We start from the raw sequence: 6,029 nt of genomic DNA, 5'->3' as shown, positions 1-6,029 counted from the left end.
GGAAGGGGGGGAGCGAGTGCAGAGCTGTGGCTCCGAGACTGGATTTCCCATTCAAGCCCCCTGCCCAGCCCCCCCCCCCCCATAATCCTCACCACAACCCATCTCATGGGTGTCATCGTACAGTGCGGCGCCTCTCTGCCACGGTGGTGGACAATCCTGCCACGCAAGCCAAAGGCCCCTCACTGGGCTGGACAGGAGTGTCAACTAGTAACTGGTGTATCTGTACAAAACACAAGTCGTCCCCTGTTGTCTATGGCTTATGTACTGGGCAACGGTGATGATTTTCATCTTTTGTATTGTGATTGTTTTGTATCAGTATTATAGTAGAGATTCTGAGCAGGGCTTAGACGTACTTAATCCAAAGGAGAATTCCCAACTAAAGAACAAAGCATCTCATCTTTATTGCAGCTTTTAATGTGCAGCTTTCATTAACAGTTTTGTCTGACACATTGTCTATCAACCCTATAATCAAATTGTAGGCATTTTATAAACCCCATCCGGTATTTTATAACTCATTAGTTTACAAAGTAATCATAATATTATGGGACTGAAGATAGTGTAGCTTACTCAATGAGTTGTGAGATGTGTTTAGTGCCTGGAAATGCCAGGCAAACCGTTATCATATATGGTTGTTTCTTAATGGTGTCAAATGATCTCACAAAACCAGCAAACTAAATCTGGTAACTCTAAGCTGTATGTAAAGCTTGTAAAGCATAGGTTTTGATCATTGTACGCCTAGTGTTCATATGTGGACTACCTTACGGTACAGTCTGCCATTAACATTTACCCTGGGACATATCTAAGCTTATAGATGTATTGTAGATACATTTTTAAAGATTAAAGTCCCAATTGTAACCATAAATAGTAGATAACTGTGAAAATCTTGAAAGTGAGCACATAAATTGCCACACTCGCAAAATTTTCCACACTGAACAAAATCTCATATAGTCCTACTTTAGCCTTGGCTTTTAGAAGCCTATAGTGCCACCTCGTGGCTCATGATAAACTTTAAATGCTTATCTTAAGAATGGTACATTTTATCAATCCATTCAAGTTAAGGTTGGCTACAACAAAACCTGATATAGTACAATTTTAGCTGGTCCTCATGAGACAGAGTAGCGCCACCTACAGGTCAAATCCCATAGACTTTGAATGGCTATTGATTTACAATGGAATATTTGAAGTGCCTTTGCTCTAGCTCTGCACAATATGGTCTATTTTTACGAGCTTATCTACTGGACTAAAAGCTAATGATTTTAGAGTTTGATGAGATAAGAAAAGTATATGAATCATACAATTGAAATCCAAGATCAAATTGTATGCAAACAAAACCCTTACAGACTGTACCTTTAATCTCTGGGTTGAATTCTTAAATATGTTGTTGGTGCTCTTCAAAATACACTGCATTTCATTGTGGTGCGCTGAATTCAATGGACTTCTCATATGGACATGCCTACATTGTTCTGTACGTATTCATAATCCAGTGAGGCAGTTAGGCCTTCTTTATTCGGTTAGAGAAAAGGGTTGCCAAATATGCTTGAATAATACTGTGCCAAACATGTTTTTATACTGTGAGAACTTTGAATGTGAACAACCTTACCTAAAACATACATTTTACAATAATGTAAACAATTTGGAAATAGATTTATACTATGTTTAATGCAGGTTGGTATTCTTAAAATAGTCAAGTCACCTTTTTACCAATTTGAATGTAGAAAGATTATGTTGTACAGTATCTATGTTTTGAATCTAGTAGTGATATAATATAAGTCATTGAAGGCGTTCCATTTGTATGAGTGAGATATGAGTGATATACAGTAGTAACCGTTAAAACAGCCAGGTTGACTTGTAGGTCTCTTCTACCGAGAGTAAGACCTACACATTAAATGGAGAGTGTGAATGGGATGATTAGTCCCTCTAAATTTGGCTTAATCTGGGAAACTGTCCCATTCATGGTCTGAACCCACCTGTCAGTTCTTCCCAGTATCTAGCTAGGATAACTGTCCTTCCTTAAAGATTGTGTTCCAATGTCCACACACGCATACCACCTAGAACGCTTGGCCAGTACATTGCGTCATTCTTTCTGGTATGTTGGTATAGATTTGTACTGCTTGGGAAAGGGTGATTGGTTTATAAACTAAGCTACATCAGGTTATTACAATTGGATGGAAAAGGCTTGGGTCATTCTGCAGATTCTAAATCTGAAGCTAAGCACTTACAGTTGTTGTTGTTCTTGTTGTTGCTGTTGTTGCTGTTGTTGCTGTTGTTGTTGTTGTTGCTGTTGTTGTTGTTGTTGATGATGTTGTTGTTTTGCTATGTCAAAGACATTGGAATGTACTGTAGTTCCTTTTTCAGCCTCATGACCTGAGGGTTCAGGACTGATTTTTTTAAGGGGTGTTAAAGGGGTGTGTTGTCTCATACCAAAATGTCAATACTGTGATAGTTCCATACCGCTCCTTAGACGTTCAAAAACTCCATGTTTTCAGTTTCAGAAATTTAAAATGATGTGTAGATAATATACGATCAAGTAACTATGTATATTTTTAATATGTGTATGGAAATAAAAAAAAGTGTTTAGTACTATTTTATAATGACTTGTCCTTTGATTTAGTTGTGTATTGAGTACTTTCTCACAGGGCTACAATATCATTACATTGTAAGGAGGGCTAGTGTTCATTGGGAGTCTAATGGAATATTCCAAAGAGACAAGCGTAAAGTGCAATAACATGATGTTCTGAGCATTTAAATACTAAATGTATTTCAGAAGAGACTAGCTAGATTCCTCTCAAATATTGATTCTTCGCACCTTTGTAAAGTTTTAACTCAGTGTTTAATACCACCAATCAAGGGACTTCAGGATGTTTGGTTGTTGGTTTGGGAAGGCAAAGGGCACACATCAAAGAGGTATGAGCTATTTCAGTATCAAGAAACTGTACATGGAAGTCATTTACAACACGATAAAGGTTTTATTACCTTATTTCAACACTGTTACCGTATATTCCATTAGCTTATCATCATAAATCTAATTGTGCTTGTGCTAACCCTTTGTCACAATGCGTCACCAGGACATTCCTTCCATAACACCCCCCACCCTCCGTGTTATAAAAGAGAACATTGGTCTTTTAATTGGTCCACCCCCAGCTGCTCGTGTACAGCCAGCCTGTCCCCCTCTCTCTGTATGTCCATTCACATTGACTAATCTGGAGTGGCATGATAAGCTTGTTTTTTCCCTTTACAGTCTGATCTGGCTTGTTGAACCCAAAGCTTGCGACAATTATGGCATTTTTATGTTGTCAGGAACGGCCAAGATTAATGGAAGCTTCTAATGAGGGGAGCCACATATACATTGAGTGAAGTTAATCCTAGACGCTGATCTTGGGTCAGTTTTGTGTCATGGTTAAGGAGATGCTGCAGGTGTAGTTCTAAATGAATGCTCATGAACCAAAAATGGGTCTCCTAATTAAATTGGACAGACAGGGACAAACCTCCACACACTGAGTATTGAGCAAAAGTGTGTTGGCCTTAAACTAAGGACCGTGTGGTCAAATGAGATAAGAAATCAATTAACAATAGAGAAACATTCATAGAGAGACTTCACTTACACTCACAGTTTTGCCATTTAGCAGACGCCTATATCCAAAGCGACTTACAACAAATACATTTGTCTAAGTAAGTGAATCATCTATAAGTCATCGCAAGAAAAGTAATCTGCTCTGGCCAGGGGCAATTGGCAGTCATAATGCTAGAAGAAGGAAAAAAAATATTTTCACTTTCACTTCACTTTATCAGCGCATTAGCAACACAAATCCTGTAGCATCTCTTTAGGTTAAATTTGGGGAGGTTAAGATTATACTACATCTGGCTCTAGGGGCACTTTCACCCTGAATTAGTTTCATAACAAGTTGTTGGACAACAGAATGATATCCCTTCTTGTGCAATACTACAATCATCATCAATATATTAACAAATGATAAACCATCATTGGTTCATGTTTATGTATTTGACAACCAATCAGAGGGCACCACGTTATTCTCCTGTCAAAAGTGACCAGAATTGGTTGTTTAACACATTATATGCAACAAAGCCCCCCCCCTTTCACCCCCTCACAACATTTTTGGCAGCACCCCCTCATCTTTTCCTATCCTAGATATACTGTATATTAGCTTCAAAACGTGGTGATATAGTAAAACTTGATCATCATCTTCTCATGTGAGGTCATCCTTCGTTCACTATGTAGTGAGTACAATTCACGATTTATCACATTATGGGTGAGTTCATTAGTGATCAGGCAGTACACAGTGAAATGTTGGCAGAGACGGGACTTCATACTCTGATAACAAATCAGCTAATTATTAACCCTAATCTAATAAGACACTCAAGACTTCTGCGATTGGCTGCTACACCTCTCCCATATACCCTGGGAGAGGAAAACTCAACAGACAACATATGTACTGTTGGCCTATAGTGTATCCACAAATTAGTTTATATAGTACAGACCATAGTTATGCTGAGAACTGGTGGAAAAGATGGATTAGATTAAATTGTACAACAAATGTCTGGTAAAACCAATGTAATGATTGTGAGAGCTATAACGCCATGAGTGAGAATAAAGTCTGTAGTGTGTACCAGAGGCTATTACAGTGAATATGTCAGGCAGACCAAATGACAGCAACAAAAATAGCAAAGCATAACAATACGACTAGTGCATTATCAATAATCATCTGACATTTTATTATTGGACCACTAAATTTGAAGTGAGGACATAGTACACAGTATGTCTGTCATGTTGGACCACTACATTTGAAGTGGGAAAGACACATAAGCGGCAAGATAATCAATAGCAATATGACATACTTTATTACATTCTCAAATCAGCAGGTAGGTGCCACTCTAAGTAAGTGCCGGAGATTTCCATCCCATAATAGTTACAGACTTGGGTCAAATACCGTACATAAGCCATGTCAAATAATATTCAAGATGTGCTTGATTTAGCTTAGAGTTTACACTTTTCGGACTATATCATTGATTCCACTGTACCAGGAACAACTAAATCAAGTGCAACTTGTGTATTTGAAAAAGTACAGTATTTGACATGCATTTGACCCAGGTCTGAATAGTTTCTGTAAATGATTATGTACATAATACTCTTTCTTCCTTATAACCATAACAGACTTATCTGTAATCAGCGCTACAACAATAAGCCTAGATTGACTGAGTAATCAGGACAAATAAAAGTGTGAGAGAGAGAAAGAAATAGTGAGCGATCGATAGAAAGGAAGAAAAAAAGAAAGAAGGAAAGAAAGAAAGAAAGAAAATAGATACTGGGGATGTGGCCACAGCTCAGTGACTGTCAGCTTTCCCAGAATTCCCACACCCAACATCAGTGGTTGTCATGGGGGATGAGTGCCACTTAAGTCCCAAAAGTCCTATTCCTATTGGATGATGAGACATTGGTCCCAATAAAGGGACAGTTCACTCAAAAATCTGATGACTTTAGACTTAAAAAGTGCTCTAATGGGAGTACACATCCCACGCCATGGATGAGTAGATCAAGCGATCAAACTGAATGGAAAATATAGGAACCGCATAAAACCATGAAATGACTTTGATATTGGAGTGAACTGCTCCAAGTAACCAAGTTACACTGGCAAACTGACCACTACTCACTAAACGAGATGGATCCCAAAGGACTCAGTAGGTATAAGCAAGATGATCAATGTTTGTCATCTTAACCAAACCGTCCCACTGAGACCGACTCAAGTGTGTAGGGTGCTAGGTTTAGTTCTGGACAGGGGGCCTTGAGTCTGTTCGCTCGGTTAAAAGTTCGGTACAGAACAGAACGTGGTCACTTCCAGTGAGATACATGGTGGTGATGCACCATAACACAGTCTCCCCATGAAACAAAAATCACCTGGGACCTTTCCCAACCGACGAAACAACTGGCACCCTGAGGGATAGCTATCTAGCTCCCTAAGACAAAGCAGGATGGTTTCCAGCTGATCTATTGACAGCTAGATTGGTAGTGTACG

This window comes from Nansenia antarctica (assembly GCF_963989245.1).
Source record: "Nansenia antarctica genome assembly, chromosome: 10".
Classification (NCBI taxonomy): domain Eukaryota; kingdom Metazoa; phylum Chordata; class Actinopteri; order Argentiniformes; family Microstomatidae; genus Nansenia; species Nansenia antarctica.
Note: the sequence above shows the minus strand (reverse complement) of the source record.